Consider the following 19,274-nt stretch of genomic DNA (forward strand, 5'->3'; position numbering starts at 1 on the left):
TGGTGGTGTCCCTGCCAGGCTCCTTTCGCAGCCCTGCTCCGAAAGTGCGAACGTCTGCAGATAGCTTGCAGCCAGAAGGGGCTAGCCTGGAAAGCTGTTGCTCAGCCTCATCTGCCCATGGCACTGTTCGCATAGAGGCACAGAGAATGGGGCTGCTTGCTTGTCTTGCCACTTGAAAATTCAAACGCATGCTTGGAAAGTTGGTGTCCCAGCCAGGCTCCTTTCGCAGCCCTGCTCCGAAATTGCGAACGTCTGCAGATAGCTGGCAGCCAGAAGGGGCTAGCCTGGAAAGCTGTTGCTCAGCCTCATCTGCCCATGGCAGTGCTCGCACAGAGGCACAGAGAATGGGGCTGCTTGCTTGTCTTGCCACCTCAAACTTCAAACGTAGCCTGGGAAAGTTGGTGTCCCAACCAGGCTCCTTTCGCAGCCCTGCTCCGAAATTGCGAACGTCTGCAGATAGCTGGCAGCCAGAAGGGGCTAGCCTGGAAAGCTGTTGCTCAGCCTCATCTGCTCATGGCACTGCTCGCACAGAGGCACAGAGACTGGGGCTGCTTGCTTGTGTTGCCACCTTAAACTTCAAACGTAGGCTGGGAAAATTGGTGTCCCAGCCAGGCTCCTTTCGCAGCCCTGCTCTTAAAATGCGAACATCTGCAGGTAGCTGGCAGCCAGAAAGTGCTATCCTGGAAAGCTGTTGCTCAGCCTCATCTGCCCATGGCACTGCTCGCACAGAGGCACAGAGACTGGGGCTGCTTGCTTGTCTTGCCACCTCATACTTCAAACGTAGCTTATGGGATCCGTGCCGGCAGCCTGAGGCAGCCCTGCTCCGAAAAAGCGAACGTCTGCAGATACCTGGCAGGCAGAAGGGGCGAGCCTGGAAAGCTGTTGCTCAGCCTCATCTGCCCACGGCACTGCTCGCACAGAGGCACAGAGACTGGGGCTGCTTGCTTGTCTTGCCACCTCAAACTTCAAACGTATCTTATGGGGTCCGTGCCGGGAGACTGAGGCAGCCCTGCTCCGAAAATGCGAACGTCTGCAGATAGCTGGCAGGCAGAAGGGGCTAGCCTGGAAAGCTGTTGCTCAGCCTTATCTGCCCACGGCACTGCTCGCACAGAGGCACAGAGACTGGGGCTGCTTGCTTGTCTTGCCACCTCAGACTTCAAACGTAGCTTATGGGGGTCCGTGCCGCGAGCCTCCGGTAGCCCTGCTCCAAAAATGCGAATGTCTGCAGATAGCTGGCAGCCAGAAAGTGCTAGCCTGGAAAGCTGTTGCTCAGCCTCATCTGCCCACGGCACTGCTCGCACAGAGGCACAGAGACCGGGGCTGCTTGCTTGTCTTGCCACCTCAAACTTCAAACGTAGCTTATGGGGTCAGTGGCGGGAGCCTGCGGCAGCCCTGCTCCGAAAATGCGAATGTCTGCAGATAGCTGGCAGGCAGAAGGGGCTAGCCTGGAAAGCTGTTGCTCAGCCTCATCTGCCCACGGCACTGCTCGTACAGAGGCACAGAGACTAGGGCTGCTTGCTTGTCTTGTCACCTCAAACTTCAAACGTAGCTTATGGGGTCCATGCCATGAGCCTGCGGCAGCCCTGCTCCGAAAATGCGAACATCTGGGAATAGCTGGCAGGCAGAAGGGGCTATCCTGGAAAGCTGTTGCTCAGCCTCATCTGCCCATCGCAATGCTCGCACAGAGGCACAGAGACTGGGGCTGCTTGCTTGTCTTGCCACCTCAAACTTCAAACGTAGCCTGGGAATGGTGGTGTCCCAGCCAGGCTCCTTTACCAGCCCTGCTCCGGAAGTGCGAACGTCTGCAGATAGCTGGCAGCCAGAAGGGGCTAGCCTGGAAAGCTGTTGCTCAGCCTCATCTGCTCATGGCACTGCTCGCACAGATGCACAGAGAATGGGGCTGCTTGCTTGTCTTGCCACCTCAAAATTCAAACGTAGCCTGGGAATGGTTGTGTCCCAGCCAGGCTCCTTTCGCAACCCTGCTCTTAAAATTCGAACATCTGCAGGTAGCTGGCAGCCAGAAAGTTCTATCCTGGAAAGGTGTTGCTCAGCCTCATCTGCCCATGGCACTGCTCGCACAGAAGCACAGAGACTGGGGCTGCTTGCTTGTCTTGCCACCTCAAACTTCAAACGTAGCTAATGGGGGTCCGTGCCGGGAGCCTCCGGCAGCCCTGCTCCAAAAATGCAAAGGTCTGCAGATAGGTGGCAGGCAGAAGGGGCTAGCCTGGAAAGCTGTTGCTCAGCCTCATCTGCCCACGGCACTGCTCGCACAGAGGCACAGAGACTGGGGCTGCTTGCTTGTCTTGCACACCTCAAACTTCAAACGTAGCTTATGGGGTCCGTGCCGGGAGCCTGCGGCAGCCCTGCTCCGAAAATGCGAACGTCTGCAGATAGCCGGCAGGCAGAAGGGGCTAGCCTGGAAAGCTGTTGCTCAGCCTCATCTGCCCACGGCACTGCTTGCACAGAGACACAGAGACTGGGGCTGCTTGCTTGTCTTGCCACCTCAAATTTCAAACGTAGCTTATGGGGTCCGTGCCGGGAGCCTGCGGCAGCCCTGCTCCGAAAAAGCGAACGTCTGCAGATACCTGGCAGGCAGAAGGGGCTAGCCTGGAAAGCTGTTGCTCAGCCTCATCTGCCCACGGCACTGCTCGCACAGAGGCACAGAGACTGGGGCTGCTTGCTTCTCTTGCCACCTCAAACTTCAAACGTAGCTTATTGGGATCCGTGCCGGGAGCCTGCGGCAGCCCTGCTCCGAAATTCGAACGTCTGCAGATAGCTGGCAGGAAGAAAGTGCTAGCCTGGAAAGCTGTTGCTCAGCCTCATCTGCCCACGGCACTGCTCGCACAGAGGCACAGAGACTGGGGCTGCTTGCTTGTCTTGCCACCTCAAACTTCAAACGCAGCTTATGGGGTCCGTGCCGAGAGCCTGCGGCAGCCCTGCTCCGAAAATGCGAACGTCTGCAGATAGCTGGCAGGCAGAAGGGGCTAGCCTGGAAAGCTGTTGCTCAGCCTCATCTGCCCACGGCACTGCTCGCACAGAGGCACAGAGACTGGGGCTGCTTGCTTGTCTTGCCACCTCAAACTTCAAATGTATCTTATGGGGTCCGTGCCGGGAGCCTGCGGCAGCCCTGCTCCGAAAATGCGAACGTCTGCAGATAGCTGGCAGGCAGAAGGGGCTAGCCTGGAAAGCTATTGCTCAGCTTCATCTGCCCACGGCACTGCTCGCACAGAGGCACAGAGACTGGGGCTGCTTGCTTGTCTTGCCACCTCAAACTTCAAACGTAGCTTATGGCGTTCGTGCCAGGAGCCTGCGGCAGCCCTGCTCCGAAAATGCGAACGTCTGCAGATAGCTGGCAGGCAGAAGGGGCTAGTCTGGAAAGCTGTTGCTCATCCTCGTCTGCCCACGGCACTGCTCGCACAGAGGCACAGAGACTGGGGCTGCTTGCTTGTCTTGCCACCTCAGACTTCAAACGTAGCTTATTGGGGTCCGTGGCGGGAGCCTGCGGCAGCCCTGCTCCGAAAATGCGAACGTCTGCAGATAGCTGGCAGGCAGAAGGGGCTAGCCTGGAAAGCTGTTGCTCAGCCTCATCTGCCCACGGCACTGCTCGCACAGAGGCACAGAGACTGGGGCTGCTTGCTTGTCTTGCCACCTCAAACTTCAAACGTATCTTATGGGGTCCGTGCCGGGAGCCTGAGGCAGCCCTGCTCCGAAAATGCGAACGTCTGCAGATAGCTGGCAGGCAGAAGGGGCTAGCCTGGAAAGCTGTTGCTGAGCCTCATCTGCCCACGGCACTGCTCGTACAGAGGCACAGAGACTGGGGCTGCTTGCTTGTCTTGCCACCTCAGACTTCAAACGTAGCTTATTGGGATCCGTGCCGGGAGCCTCCGGCAGACCTGCTCCAAAAATGCGAACGTCTGCAGATAGCTGGCAGGCAGAAGGGGCTAGCCTGGAAAGCTGTTGCTCAGCCTCATCTGCCCACGGCACTGCTCGCACAGAGGCACAGAGACTGGGGCTGCTTGCTTGTCTTGCCACCTCAAACTTCAAACGTAGCTTATGGGGTCCGTGCCGGGAGACTCCGGCAGCCCTGCTCCGAAAATGCGAACGTCTGCAGATAGCTGGCAGGCAGAAGGGGCTAGCCTGGAAAGCTGTTGCTCAGCCTCATCTGCCCACGGCACTGCTCGCACAGAGGCACAGAGACTGGGGCTGCTTGCTTCTCTTGCCACCTCAAACTTCAAACGTAGCTTATGGGGTCCGTGCCGGTAGACTGAGGTAGCCCTGCTCGGAAAATGCGAACGTCTCCAGATAGCTGGCAGGCAGAAGGGGCTAGCCTGGAAAGCTGTTGCTCAGCCTCATCTGCCCACGGCACTGCTCGTACAGAGGCACAGAGACTGGGGCTGCTTGCTTGTCTTGCCACCTCAGACTTCAAACGTAGCTTATTGGGATCCGTGCCGGGAGCCTCCGGCAGACCTGCTCCAAAAATGCGAACGTCTGCAGATAGCTGGCAGGCAGAAGGGACTAGCCTGGAAAGCTGTTGCTCAGCCTCATCTGCCCACGGCACTGCTCGCACAGAGGCACAGAGACTGGGGCTGCTTGCTTGTCTTGCCACCTCAAACTTCAAACGTAGCTTATGGGGTCCGTGCCGAGAGCCTGCGGCAGCCCTGCTCCGAAAATGCGAACGTCTGCAGATAGCTGGCAGGCAGAAGGGGCTAGCCTGGAAAGCTGTTGCTCAGCCTCATCTGCCCACGGCACTGCTCGCACAGAGGCACAGAGACCGGGGCTGCTTGCTTGTCTTGCCACCTCAAACTTCAAACGTAGCTTATGGGGTCCGTGGCGGGAGCGTGCGGCAGCCCTGCTCTTTAAATGCGAATGTCTGCAGATAGCTGGCAGGCAGAAGGGGCTAGCCTGGAAAGCTGTTGCTCAGCCTCATCTGCCCACGGCACTGCTCGTACAGAGGCACAGAGACTGGGGCTGCTTGCTTGTCTTGTCACCTCAAACTTCAAACGTAGCTTATGGGGTCCATGCCATGAGCCTGAGGCAGCCCTGCTCCGAAAATGCGAACGTCTGCAGATAGCTGGCAGGCAGAAGGGGCTAGCCTGGAAAGCTGTTGCTCAGCCTCATCTGCCCACGGCACTGCTCGCACAGAGGCACAGAGACTGGGGCTGCTTGCTTATCTTGCCACTTGAAACTTCAAACGTAGCCTTAGAATGGTGGTGTCCCTGTCAGGCTTTTTTCGCAGCCATGCTCTTAAAATGCGAACGTCTGCAGATAGCTGGCAGGCAGAAGGGTCTAGCCTGGAAAGCTGTTGCTCAGCCTCATCTGCCCATGGCAGTGCTCGCACAGAGGCACAGAGAATGGGGCTGCTTGCTTGTCTTGCCACCTCAAACTTCAAACGTAGCCTGGGAAAGTTGGTGTCCCTGCCAGGCTCCTTTCGCAGCCCTGCTCCGAAAGTGCGAACGTCTGCAGATAGCTGGCAGGCAGAAGGGGCTAGCGTGGAAAGCTGTTGCTCAGCCTCATCTGCCCATGGCAGTGCTCGCACAGAGGCACAGAGAATGGGGCTGCTTGCTTGTCTTGCCACCTCAAACTTCAAACGTAGCCTGGGAAAGTTGGTGTCCCTGCCAGGCTCCTTTCGCAGCCCTGCTCCGAAAGTGCGAACGTCTGCAGATAGCTGGCAGGCAGAAGGGGCTAGCGTGGAAAGCTGTTGCTCAGCCTCATCTGCCCATGTCAGTGCTCGCACAGAGGCACAGAGAATGGGGCTGCTTGCTTGTCTTGCCACCTCAAACTTTAAACGCATGCTGGGAAAGTTGGTATCCCTGCCAGGCTCCTTTCGCAGCCCTGCTCCGAAAGTGCGAACATCTGCAGATAGCTGGCAGCCAGAAGGGGCTAGCCTGGAAAGCTGTTGCTCAGCCTCATCTGCCCATGGCACTGTTCGCATAGAGGCACAGAGAATGGGGCTGCTTGCTTATCTTGCCACTTGAAACTTCAAACACATGCTGGGAGTGGTGGTGTCCCTGCCAGGCTCCTATCACAGCCCTGCTCCGAAAGTGCGAACGTCTGCAGATAGCTGGCAGCCAGAAGGGGCTAGCCTGGAAAGCTGTTGCTCAGCCTCATCTGCCCATGGCACTGTTCGCATAGAGGCACAGAGAATGGGGCTGCTTGCTTGTCTTGCCACTTGAAACTTCAAACGCATGCTGGGAAAGTTGGTATCCCTGCCAGGCTTCTTTCGCAGCCCTGCTCCGAAATTGCGAACGTCTGCAGATAGCTGTCAGCCAGAAGGGGCTAGCCTGGAAAGCTGTTGCTCAGCCTCATCTGCCCATGGCAGTGCTGGCACAGAGGCACAGAAAATGGGGCTGCTTGCTTGTCTTGCCACCTCAAACTTCAAACGCATGCTGGGAAAGTTGGTGTCCCAGCCAGGCTTCTTTCGCAGCCCTGCTCTGAAAGTGCGAACGTCTGCAGATAGCTGGCAGCCAGAAGGGGCTAGCCTGGAAAGCTGTTGCTCAGCCTCATCTGCCCATGGCACTGTTCGCATAGAGGCACAGAGAATGGGGCTGCTTGCTTATCTTGCCACTTGAAACTTCAAACGTAGCCTGGGAAAGTTGGTGTCCCTGCCAGGCTCCTTTCGCAGCCCTGCTCCGAAAGTGCGAACGTCTGCAGATAGCTGGCAGCCAGAAGGGGCTAGCGTGGAAAGCTGTTGCTCAGCCTCATCTGCCCATGGCAGTGCTCGCACAGAGGCACAGAGAATGGGGCTGCTTGCTTGTCTTGCCACCTCAAACTTTAAACGCATGCTGGGAATGGTGGTGTCCCTGCCAGGCTCCTTTCGCAGCCCTGCTCCGAAAGTGCGAACGTCTGCAGATAGCTTGCAGCCAGAAGGGGCTAGCCTGGAAAGCTGTTGCTCAGCCTCATCTGCCCATGGCACTGTTCGCATAGAGGCACAGAGAATGGGGCTGCTTGCTTGTCTTGCCACTTGAAAATTCAAACGCATGCTTGGAAAGTTGGTGTCCCAGCCAGGCTCCTTTCGCAGCCCTGCTCCGAAATTGCGAACGTCTGCAGATAGCTGGCAGCCAGAAGGGGCTAGCCTGGAAAGCTGTTGCTCAGCCTCATCTGCCCATGGCAGTGCTCGCACAGAGGCACAGAGAATGGGGCTGCTTGCTTGTCTTGCCACCTCAAACTTCAAACGTAGCCTGGGAAAGTTGGTGTCCCAACCAGGCTCCTTTCGCAGCCCTGCTCCGAAAGTGCGAACGTCTGCAGATAGCTGGCAGCCAGAAGGGGCTAGCCTGGAAAGCTGTTGCTCAGCCTCATCTGCTCATGGCACTGCTCGCACAGAGGCACAGAGACTGGGGCTGCTTGCTTGTGTTGCCACCTTAAACTTCAAACGTAGGCTGGGAAAATTGGTGTCCCAGCCAGGCTCCTTTCGCAGCCCTGCTCTTAAAATGCGAACATCTGCAGGTAGCTGGCAGCCAGAAAGTGCTATCCTGGAAAGCTGTTGCTCAGCCTCATCTGCCCATGGCACTGCTCGCACAGAGGCACAGAGACTGGGGCTGCTTGCTTGTCTTGCCACCTCATACTTCAAACGTAGCTTATGGGATCCGTGCCGGCAGCCTGAGGCAGCCCTGCTCCGAAAAAGCGAACGTCTGCAGATACCTGGCAGGCAGAAGGGGCGAGCCTGGAAAGCTGTTGCTCAGCCTCATCTGCCCACGGCACTGCTCGCACAGAGGCACAGAGACTGGGGCTGCTTGCTTGTCTTGCCACCTCAAACTTCAAACGTATCTTATGGGGTCCGTGCCGGGAGACTGAGGCAGCCCTGCTCCGAAAATGCGAACGTCTGCAGATAGCTGGCAGGCAGAAGGGGCTAGCCTGGAAAGCTGTTGCTCAGCCTTATCTGCCCACGGCACTGCTCGCACAGAGGCACAGAGACTGGGGCTGCTTGCTTGTCTTGCCACCTCAGACTTCAAACGTAGCTTATGGGGGTCCGTGCCGCGAGCCTCCGGTAGCCCTGCTCCAAAAATGCGAATGTCTGCAGATAGCTGGCAGCCAGAAAGTGCTAGCCTGGAAAGCTGTTGCTCAGCCTCATCTGCCCACGGCACTGCTCGCACAGAGGCACAGAGACCGGGGCTGCTTGCTTGTCTTGCCACCTCAAACTTCAAACGTAGCTTATGGGGTCAGTGGCGGGAGCCTGCGGCAGCCCTGCTCCGAAAATGCGAATGTCTGCAGATAGCTGGCAGGCAGAAGGGGCTAGCCTGGAAAGCTGTTGCTCAGCCTCATCTGCCCACGGCACTGCTCGTACAGAGGCACAGAGACTAGGGCTGCTTGCTTGTCTTGTCACCTCAAACTTCAAACGTAGCTTATGGGGTCCATGCCATGAGCCTGCGGCAGCCCTGCTCCGAAAATGCGAACATCTGGGAATAGCTGGCAGGCAGAAGGGGCTATCCTGGAAAGCTGTTGCTCAGCCTCATCTGCCCATCGCAATGCTCGCACAGAGGCACAGAGACTGGGGCTGCTTGCTTGTCTTGCCACCTCAAACTTCAAACGTAGCCTGGGAATGGTGGTGTCCCAGCCAGGCTCCTTTACCAGCCCTGCTCCGGAAGTGCGAACGTCTGCAGATAGCTGGCAGCCAGAAGGGGCTAGCCTGGAAAGCTGTTGCTCAGCCTCATCTGCTCATGGCACTGCTCGCACAGATGCACAGAGAATGGGGCTGCTTGCTTGTCTTGCCACCTCAAAATTCAAACGTAGCCTGGGAATGGTTGTGTCCCAGCCAGGCTCCTTTCGCAACCCTGCTCTTAAAATTCGAACATCTGCAGGTAGCTGGCAGCCAGAAAGTTCTATCCTGGAAAGGTGTTGCTCAGCCTCATCTGCCCATGGCACTGCTCGCACAGAAGCACAGAGACTGGGGCTGCTTGCTTGTCTTGCCACCTCAAACTTCAAACGTAGCTAATGGGGGTCCGTGCCGGGAGCCTCCGGCAGCCCTGCTCCAAAAATGCAAAGGTCTGCAGATAGGTGGCAGGCAGAAGGGGCTAGCCTGGAAAGCTGTTGCTCAGCCTCATCTGCCCACGGCACTGCTCGCACAGAGGCACAGAGACTGGGGCTGCTTGCTTGTCTTGCACACCTCAAACTTCAAACGTAGCTTATGGGGTCCGTGCCGGGAGCCTGCGGCAGCCCTGCTCCGAAAATGCGAACGTCTGCAGATAGCCGGCAGGCAGAAGGGGCTAGCCTGGAAAGCTGTTGCTCAGCCTCATCTGCCCACGGCACTGCTTGCACAGAGACACAGAGACTGGGGCTGCTTGCTTGTCTTGCCACCTCAAATTTCAAACGTAGCTTATGGGGTCCGTGCCGGGAGCCTGCGGCAGCCCTGCTCCGAAAAAGCGAACGTCTGCAGATACCTGGCAGGCAGAAGGGGCTAGCCTGGAAAGCTGTTGCTCAGCCTCATCTGCCCACGGCACTGCTCGCACAGAGGCACAGAGACTGGGGCTGCTTGCTTCTCTTGCCACCTCAAACTTCAAACGTAGCTTATTGGGATCCGTGCCGGGAGCCTGCGGCAGCCCTGCTCCGAAATTCGAACGTCTGCAGATAGCTGGCAGGAAGAAAGTGCTAGCCTGGAAAGCTGTTGCTCAGCCTCATCTGCCCACGGCACTGCTCGCACAGAGGCACAGAGACTGGGGCTGCTTGCTTGTCTTGCCACCTCAAACTTCAAACGCAGCTTATGGGGTCCGTGCCGAGAGCCTGCGGCAGCCCTGCTCCGAAAATGCGAACGTCTGCAGATAGCTGGCAGGCAGAAGGGGCTAGCCTGGAAAGCTGTTGCTCAGCCTCATCTGCCCACGGCACTGCTCGCACAGAGGCACAGAGACTGGGGCTGCTTGCTTGTCTTGCCACCTCAAACTTCAAATGTATCTTATGGGGTCCGTGCCGGGAGCCTGCGGCAGCCCTGCTCCGAAAATGCGAACGTCTGCAGATAGCTGGCAGGCAGAAGGGGCTAGCCTGGAAAGCTATTGCTCAGCTTCATCTGCCCACGGCACTGCTCGCACAGAGGCACAGAGACTGGGGCTGCTTGCTTGTCTTGCCACCTCAAACTTCAAACGTAGCTTATGGCGTTCGTGCCAGGAGCCTGCGGCAGCCCTGCTCCGAAAATGCGAACGTCTGCAGATAGCTGGCAGGCAGAAGGGGCTAGTCTGGAAAGCTGTTGCTCATCCTCGTCTGCCCACGGCACTGCTCGCACAGAGGCACAGAGACTGGGGCTGCTTGCTTGTCTTGCCACCTCAGACTTCAAACGTAGCTTATTGGGGTCCGTGGCGGGAGCCTGCGGCAGCCCTGCTCCGAAAATGCGAACGTCTGCAGATAGCTGGCAGGCAGAAGGGGCTAGCCTGGAAAGCTGTTGCTCAGCCTCATCTGCCCACGGCACTGCTCGCACAGAGGCACAGAGACTGGGGCTGCTTGCTTGTCTTGCCACCTCAAACTTCAAACGTATCTTATGGGGTCCGTGCCGGGAGCCTGAGGCAGCCCTGCTCCGAAAATGCGAACGTCTGCAGATAGCTGGCAGGCAGAAGGGGCTAGCCTGGAAAGCTGTTGCTGAGCCTCATCTGCCCACGGCACTGCTCGTACAGAGGCACAGAGACTGGGGCTGCTTGCTTGTCTTGCCACCTCAGACTTCAAACGTAGCTTATTGGGATCCGTGCCGGGAGCCTCCGGCAGACCTGCTCCAAAAATGCGAACGTCTGCAGATAGCTGGCAGGCAGAAGGGGCTAGCCTGGAAAGCTGTTGCTCAGCCTCATCTGCCCACGGCACTGCTCGCACAGAGGCACAGAGACTGGGGCTGCTTGCTTGTCTTGCCACCTCAAACTTCAAACGTAGCTTATGGGGTCCGTGCCGGGAGACTCCGGCAGCCCTGCTCCGAAAATGCGAACGTCTGCAGATAGCTGGCAGGCAGAAGGGGCTAGCCTGGAAAGCTGTTGCTCAGCCTCATCTGCCCACGGCACTGCTCGCACAGAGGCACAGAGACTGGGGCTGCTTGCTTCTCTTGCCACCTCAAACTTCAAACGTAGCTTATGGGGTCCGTGCCGGTAGACTGAGGTAGCCCTGCTCGGAAAATGCGAACGTCTCCAGATAGCTGGCAGGCAGAAGGGGCTAGCCTGGAAAGCTGTTGCTCAGCCTCATCTGCCCACGGCACTGCTCGTACAGAGGCACAGAGACTGGGGCTGCTTGCTTGTCTTGCCACCTCAGACTTCAAACGTAGCTTATTGGGATCCGTGCCGGGAGCCTCCGGCAGACCTGCTCCAAAAATGCGAACGTCTGCAGATAGCTGGCAGGCAGAAGGGACTAGCCTGGAAAGCTGTTGCTCAGCCTCATCTGCCCACGGCACTGCTCGCACAGAGGCACAGAGACTGGGGCTGCTTGCTTGTCTTGCCACCTCAAACTTCAAACGTAGCTTATGGGGTCCGTGCCGAGAGCCTGCGGCAGCCCTGCTCCGAAAATGCGAACGTCTGCAGATAGCTGGCAGGCAGAAGGGGCTAGCCTGGAAAGCTGTTGCTCAGCCTCATCTGCCCACGGCACTGCTCGCACAGAGGCACAGAGACCGGGGCTGCTTGCTTGTCTTGCCACCTCAAACTTCAAACGTAGCTTATGGGGTCCGTGGCGGGAGCGTGCGGCAGCCCTGCTCTTTAAATGCGAATGTCTGCAGATAGCTGGCAGGCAGAAGGGGCTAGCCTGGAAAGCTGTTGCTCAGCCTCATCTGCCCACGGCACTGCTCGTACAGAGGCACAGAGACTGGGGCTGCTTGCTTGTCTTGTCACCTCAAACTTCAAACGTAGCTTATGGGGTCCATGCCATGAGCCTGAGGCAGCCCTGCTCCGAAAATGCGAACGTCTGCAGATAGCTGGCAGGCAGAAGGGGCTAGCCTGGAAAGCTGTTGCTCAGCCTCATCTGCCCACGGCACTGCTCGCACAGAGGCACAGAGACTGGGGCTGCTTGCTTATCTTGCCACTTGAAACTTCAAACGTAGCCTTAGAATGGTGGTGTCCCTGTCAGGCTTTTTTCGCAGCCATGCTCTTAAAATGCGAACGTCTGCAGATAGCTGGCAGGCAGAAGGGTCTAGCCTGGAAAGCTGTTGCTCAGCCTCATCTGCCCATGGCAGTGCTCGCACAGAGGCACAGAGAATGGGGCTGCTTGCTTGTCTTGCCACCTCAAACTTCAAACGTAGCCTGGGAAAGTTGGTGTCCCTGCCAGGCTCCTTTCGCAGCCCTGCTCCGAAAGTGCGAACGTCTGCAGATAGCTGGCAGGCAGAAGGGGCTAGCGTGGAAAGCTGTTGCTCAGCCTCATCTGCCCATGGCAGTGCTCGCACAGAGGCACAGAGAATGGGGCTGCTTGCTTGTCTTGCCACCTCAAACTTCAAACGTAGCCTGGGAAAGTTGGTGTCCCTGCCAGGCTCCTTTCGCAGCCCTGCTCCGAAAGTGCGAACGTCTGCAGATAGCTGGCAGGCAGAAGGGGCTAGCGTGGAAAGCTGTTGCTCAGCCTCATCTGCCCATGTCAGTGCTCGCACAGAGGCACAGAGAATGGGGCTGCTTGCTTGTCTTGCCACCTCAAACTTTAAACGCATGCTGGGAAAGTTGGTATCCCTGCCAGGCTCCTTTCGCAGCCCTGCTCCGAAAGTGCGAACATCTGCAGATAGCTGGCAGCCAGAAGGGGCTAGCCTGGAAAGCTGTTGCTCAGCCTCATCTGCCCATGGCACTGTTCGCATAGAGGCACAGAGAATGGGGCTGCTTGCTTATCTTGCCACTTGAAACTTCAAACACATGCTGGGAGTGGTGGTGTCCCTGCCAGGCTCCTATCACAGCCCTGCTCCGAAAGTGCGAACGTCTGCAGATAGCTGGCAGCCAGAAGGGGCTAGCCTGGAAAGCTGTTGCTCAGCCTCATCTGCCCATGGCACTGTTCGCATAGAGGCACAGAGAATGGGGCTGCTTGCTTGTCTTGCCACTTGAAACTTCAAACGCATGCTGGGAAAGTTGGTATCCCTGCCAGGCTTCTTTCGCAGCCCTGCTCCGAAATTGCGAACGTCTGCAGATAGCTGTCAGCCAGAAGGGGCTAGCCTGGAAAGCTGTTGCTCAGCCTCATCTGCCCATGGCAGTGCTGGCACAGAGGCACAGAAAATGGGGCTGCTTGCTTGTCTTGCCACCTCAAACTTCAAACGCATGCTGGGAAAGTTGGTGTCCCAGCCAGGCTTCTTTCGCAGCCCTGCTCTGAAAGTGCGAACGTCTGCAGATAGCTGGCAGCCAGAAGGGGCTAGCCTGGAAAGCTGTTGCTCAGCCTCATCTGCCCATGGCACTGTTCGCATAGAGGCACAGAGAATGGGGCTGCTTGCTTATCTTGCCACTTGAAACTTCAAACGTAGCCTGGGAAAGTTGGTGTCCCTGCCAGGCTCCTTTCGCAGCCCTGCTCCGAAAGTGCGAACGTCTGCAGATAGCTGGCAGCCAGAAGGGGCTAGCGTGGAAAGCTGTTGCTCAGCCTCATCTGCCCATGGCAGTGCTCGCACAGAGGCACAGAGAATGGGGCTGCTTGCTTGTCTTGCCACCTCAAACTTTAAACGCATGCTGGGAATGGTGGTGTCCCTGCCAGGCTCCTTTCGCAGCCCTGCTCCGAAAGTGCGAACGTCTGCAGATAGCTTGCAGCCAGAAGGGGCTAGCCTGGAAAGCTGTTGCTCAGCCTCATCTGCCCATGGCACTGTTCGCATAGAGGCACAGAGAATGGGGCTGCTTGCTTGTCTTGCCACTTGAAAATTCAAACGCATGCTTGGAAAGTTGGTGTCCCAGCCAGGCTCCTTTCGCAGCCCTGCTCCGAAATTGCGAACGTCTGCAGATAGCTGGCAGCCAGAAGGGGCTAGCCTGGAAAGCTGTTGCTCAGCCTCATCTGCCCATGGCAGTGCTCGCACAGAGGCACAGAGAATGGGGCTGCTTGCTTGTCTTGCCACCTCAAACTTCAAACGTAGCCTGGGAAAGTTGGTGTCCCAACCAGGCTCCTTTCGCAGCCCTGCTCCGAAAGTGCGAACGTCTGCAGATAGCTGGCAGCCAGAAGGGGCTAGCCTGGAAAGCTGTTGCTCAGCCTCATCTGCCCATGGCACTGCTCGCACAGAGGCACAGAGAATGGGACTCCTTGCTTGTCTTGCCACCTCAAACTTCAAACGCGTGCTGGGAAAGTTGGTGTCCCAGTCAGGCTCCTTTCGCAGCCCTGCTCCGAAAGTGCGAACGTCTGCAGATAGCTGGCAGCCAGAAGGGGCTAGCCTGGAAAGCTGTTGCTCAGCCTCATCTGCCCATGGCACTGTTCGCATAGAGGCACAGAGAATGGGGCTGCTTGCTTGTCTTGCCACTTGAAAATTCAAACGCATGCTGGGAATGGTAGTGTCCCTGCTATGCTCCTTTCGCAGCCCTGCTCCGAAAGTGCGAACGTCTGCAGATAGCTGGCAGGCAGAAGAGGCTAGCGTGGAAAGCTGTTGCTCAGCCTCATCTGTCCATGGCAGTGCTCGCACAAGGGACAGAGAATGGGGCTGCTTGCTTGTCTTGCCACCTCAAACTTCAAACGTAGCCTGGGAAAGTTGGTGTCCCAGCCAGGCTCCTTTGGCAGCCCTGCTCCGAAAGTGCGAACGTCTGCAGATAGCTGGCAGCCAGAAGGGGCTAGCCTGGAAAGCTGCTGCTCAGCCTCATCTGCCCATGGCACTGTTCGCACAGAGGCACAGAGAATGGGGCTGCTTGCTTATCTTGCCATTTGAAACTTCAAACGCATGCTGGGAATGGTGGTGTCCCTGCCAGGCTCCTTTCGCAGACCTGTTCTTCAAATGCGAACGTCTGCACATAGCTGGCAGCCAGAAGAGGCTAGCCTGGAATGCTGTTTCTCAGCCTCATCTGCTCATGGCACTGCTCGAACAGAGGCACAGAGAATGGGGCTGCTTGCTTATCTTGCCACTTGAAACTCCAAACGTAGCCTGTGAATGTTGATGTCCCAGCCAGGCTCCTTTCACAGCCCTGCTCCGAAAGTGCGAACGTCTGCAGATAGCTGGCAGCCACAAGGGGCTAGCCTGGAAAGCTGTTGCTCAGCCTCATCTGCCAATGGCACTGCTCGCACAGAGGCACAGAGACTGGGGCTGCTTGCTTGTCTTGCTACCTCAAGCTTCAAACGTAGCCTGTGAAAATTGATGTCCAGCCAGGATCCTTTCGCAGCCCTGCTCCGAAAGTGCGAACGTCTGCAGATAGCTGGCAGTCAGAAGGGTCTAACCTGGAAAGCTGTTGCTCAGCCTCATCTGCTCATGGCACTGCTCGCACAGAGGCCCAGAGACTGGGGCTGCTTGCTTAAATTGCCACTTGAAATTTGAAACGCATGCTAGGAATGTGGGCGATCCCTGCGAGGCTCCTTTCGCAGCCCTGCTCTTAAAATGCGAACGTCTGCAGATAGCTGGCAGCCAGAAGGGGCTAGCCTGGAAAGCTGTTGCTCAGCCTCATCTGCTCATGGCACTGCTCTCACAGAGGCAGAGAGACTGGGGCTGCTTGCTTGTCTTGCCACCTCAAACTTCAAACGTAGCCTGTGAAAGTTTATGTCCCAGCCAGGCTCCTTTCGTAGACCTGCTCCGAAAGTGCGAACATCTGCAGATAGCCGGCAGCCAGAAGGGGCTATCTTGGAAAGCTGTTGCTCAGCCTCATCTGCCCATGGCACTGCTCGCATAGAGGGAGAGAGAATGGGGCTTCTTGCTTATCTTGTCACTTGAAACTTCAAACGCATGGGGGGAATGTGGGTTGTCCCTGCCAGGCTCCTTTCCCAGCCCTGCTCCGAAAGTGCGAACGTCTGCAGATAGCTGGCAGTCAGAAGGGGCTAACCTGGAAAGCTGTTGCTCAGCCTCATCTGCTCATGGCACTGCTCGCACAGAGGCACAGAGACTGGGGCTGCTTGCTTATGTTGCCACCTGAAATTTGAAACGCATGCTAGGAATGTGGGCGATCCCTGCCAGGCTCCTTTCGCAGCCCTGCTCTTCAAATGCGAATGTCTGCAGATAGCTGGCAGCCAGAAGGGGCTAGCCTGGAAAGCTGTTGCTCAGCCTCATCTGCTCATGGCACTGCTCTCACAGAGGCAGAGAGACTGGAGCTGCTTGCTTGTCTTGCCACCTCAATCTTCAAACGTAGCCTGTGAAAGTTTATGTCCCAGCCAGGCTCCTTTCGCAGCCCTGCTCCGAAAGTGCGAATGTCTGCAGATAGCTGGCAGCCAGAAGGGGCTATCCTGGAAAGCTGTTGCTCAGCCTCATCTGCCCATGGCACTGTTCGCATAGAGGCAGAGAGAATGGGGCTTCTTGCTTATCTTGCCACTTGAAACTTCAATAGCATGGGGGGAATGTGGGTTGTCCCTGCTAGGCTCCTTTCACAGCCCTGCTCTTAAAGTGCGAACGTCTGCAGATAGCTGGCAGCCAGAAGGGGCTAGCCTGGAAAGCTGTTGCTCAGCCTCATCTGCCCATGGCAGTACTCGCACAGAGGCACTGAGAATGGGGCTGCTTGCTTCTCTTGCCACCTCAAACTTCAATAGTAGCCTGAGAATGGTGGTGTCCCAGCCAGGTTCCTTTCGCAGCCCTGCTCCGAAAGTGCGAACGTCTGCAGATAGCTGCCAGCCAGAAGGGGCTAGCCTGGAAAGCTGTTGCTCAGCCTCATCTGCTCATGGCACTGCTCGCACAGAGGCACACAGACTGGGGCTGATTGCTTCTCTTGCCACCTCAATCTTCAAACATAGCCTGGGAAAGTTGGTGTCCCTGCTAGGCTCCTTTCGCAGTCCTTCTCTTTCACTGCGAACGTCTGCAGGTAGCTGGCAGCCAGAAGGGGCTAGCCTGGAAAGCTGTTGCTCAGCCTCATCTGCCCATGGCACTGTTCGCTTAGAGGCACAGAGACTGGGGCTGCTTGCTTATCTTGCCACTTGAAACTTCAAACGCATGATGGGAATGGTGATTTCCCTGCCAGGCTCGTATCACAGCCCAGCTCCGAAAGTGCGAACGTCTGCAGATAGCTGTCAGCCAGAAGGGGCTAGCCTGGAAAGCTGTTGCTCAGCCTCATCTGCCCATGGCACTGTTCGCTTAGAGGCACAGAGACTGGGGCTGCTTGCTTATCTTGCCACTTGAAACTTCAAACGCATGATGGGAATGGTGGTTTCCCTGCCAGGCTCGTATCACAGCCCAGCTCCGAAAGTGCGAACGTCTGCAGATAGCTGGCAGCCAGAAGGGTCTATTCTGGAAAGCTGTTCCTCATCCTCATCTGCCCATGGCACTGTTCTCACAGAGGCACAGAGAATGGGGCTGCTTGCTTATCTTGCCACTTGAAACTTCAAACACATGTGGGGAATGATGTTGTCCCAGCCAGGCTCCTTTCCCAGCCCTGCTCCGAAAGTGCGAACGTCTGCAGATAGCTGGCAGCCAGAAGGGTCTAGCCTGGAAAGCTGTTGCTCAGCCTCATCTGCCAATGGCACTGCTCGCACAGAGGCACAGAGACTGGGGCTGCTTGCTTGTCTTGCCACCTCAAACTTCAAACCTATCCTGGGAATGGTGGAGTCCCAGCCAGGTTCCTTTCGCAGCCCTGCTCCGAAAGTGCGAACGTCCGCAGATAGCTGGCAGCCAGAAGGGGCTATCCTGGAAAGCTGTTGCTCAGCCTCATCTGCCCATGGCACTGTTCGCACAGAGGCACAGAGAATGGGGCTGCTTGTTTATCTTGCCAGTTGAAACTTCAAACGCATGTGGGGAATGTGGGTTGTCCCAGCCAGGCTCCTTTCCCAGCCCTGCTCCGAAAGTGCGAACGTCTGCAGATAGCTGGCAGCCAGAAGGGGCTAGCCTGGAAAGCTGTTTCTCAGCCTCATCTGCTCATGGCACTGCTCGCACAGAAGCACAGAGACTGGGGCTGCATGCTTGTCTTGCCACCTCAAAACTCAAACGTAACCTGGGAATGGTGGTGTCCCAGACAGGCTCCTTTCGCAGCCCTGCTCCGAAAGTGCGAACGTTTGCAGATAGCTGGCAGCCAGAAGGGGCTAGCCTGGAAAGCTGTTGCTCAGCCTCATCTGCCAATGGCACTGCTCGCACAGAGGCACAGAGAATGGGGCTGCTTTCTTGTCTTGCCACCTCAAACTTCAAAGGTAGCCTGGGAAAGTTAGTGTCCCAGCCAGGCTCCTTTACAAGCCCTGCTCCGAAAGTGCGAACGTCTGCAGATAGCTGGCAGCCAGAAGGTTCTAGCCTGTAAAGCTGTTGCTCAGCCTCATCGGCCCATGGCCCTGCTCGCACAGAGGCACAGAGAATGGGGCTCCTTGATTGTCTTACCACCTGAAACTTCCAACGTAGCCTGGGAATGGTGGTGTCCCTGCCAGGCTCCTTTCGCAGCCCTGCTCTTAAAATGCGAACGTCTGCAGGTAGCTGGCAGCCAGAACAGGCTATCCTGGAAAGCTGTTGCTCAGCGTCATCTGCCCATGGCAGTGCTGGCACAGAGGCACTGAGAATGGGGCTGCTTGCTTCTCTTGCCACCTCAAACTTCAATAGTAGCCTGAGAAAGGTGGTGTCCCAGACAGGTTCCTTTCGCAGCCCTGCTCCGAAAGTGCGAACGTTTGCAGATAGCTGGCAGCCAGAAGGAGCTAGCCTGGAAAGCTGTTGCTCAGCCTCATCTGCTCATGGCACTGCTCGCACAGAGGCACACAGACTGGGGCTGAATGCTTCTCTTGCCACCTCAATTTCCAAACATAGCCTGGGAAAGTTGGTGTCCCTGCTAGGCTCCTTTCGCAGCCCTGCTCTTTCACTGCGAACGTCTGCAGGTAGCTGGCAGCCAGAAGGGGCTAGCCTGGAAAGCTGTTGCTCAGCCTCATCTGCCCATGGCACTGTTCGTTTAGAGGCACAGAGACTGGGGCTGCTTGCTTATCTTGCCACTTGAAACTTCAAACGCATGATGGGAATGGTGGTTTCCCTGCCAGGCTCGTATCACAGCCCAGCTCCGAAAGTGCGAACGTCTGCAGATAGCTGGCAGCCAGAAGGGTCTATTCTGGAAAGCTGTTGCTCAGCCTCATCTGCCCATGGCACTGTTCGCACAGAGGCACAGAGAATGGGGCTTCATGCTTATCTTGCCACTTGAAACTTCAAACGCATGTGGGGAATGTGGGTTGTCCCAGCCAGGCTCCTTTCCCAGCCCTGCTCCGAAAGTGCGAACGTCTGCAGATAGCTGGCAGCCAGAAGGGGCTAGCCTGGAAAGCTGTTGCTCAGCCCCATCTGCCCATGGCACTGCTCGCACAGAGGCACAGACAAT

Source organism: Opisthocomus hoazin, chromosome 13, assembly GCF_030867145.1.
Source record: "Opisthocomus hoazin isolate bOpiHoa1 chromosome 13, bOpiHoa1.hap1, whole genome shotgun sequence".
NCBI lineage: Eukaryota > Metazoa > Chordata > Aves > Opisthocomiformes > Opisthocomidae > Opisthocomus > Opisthocomus hoazin.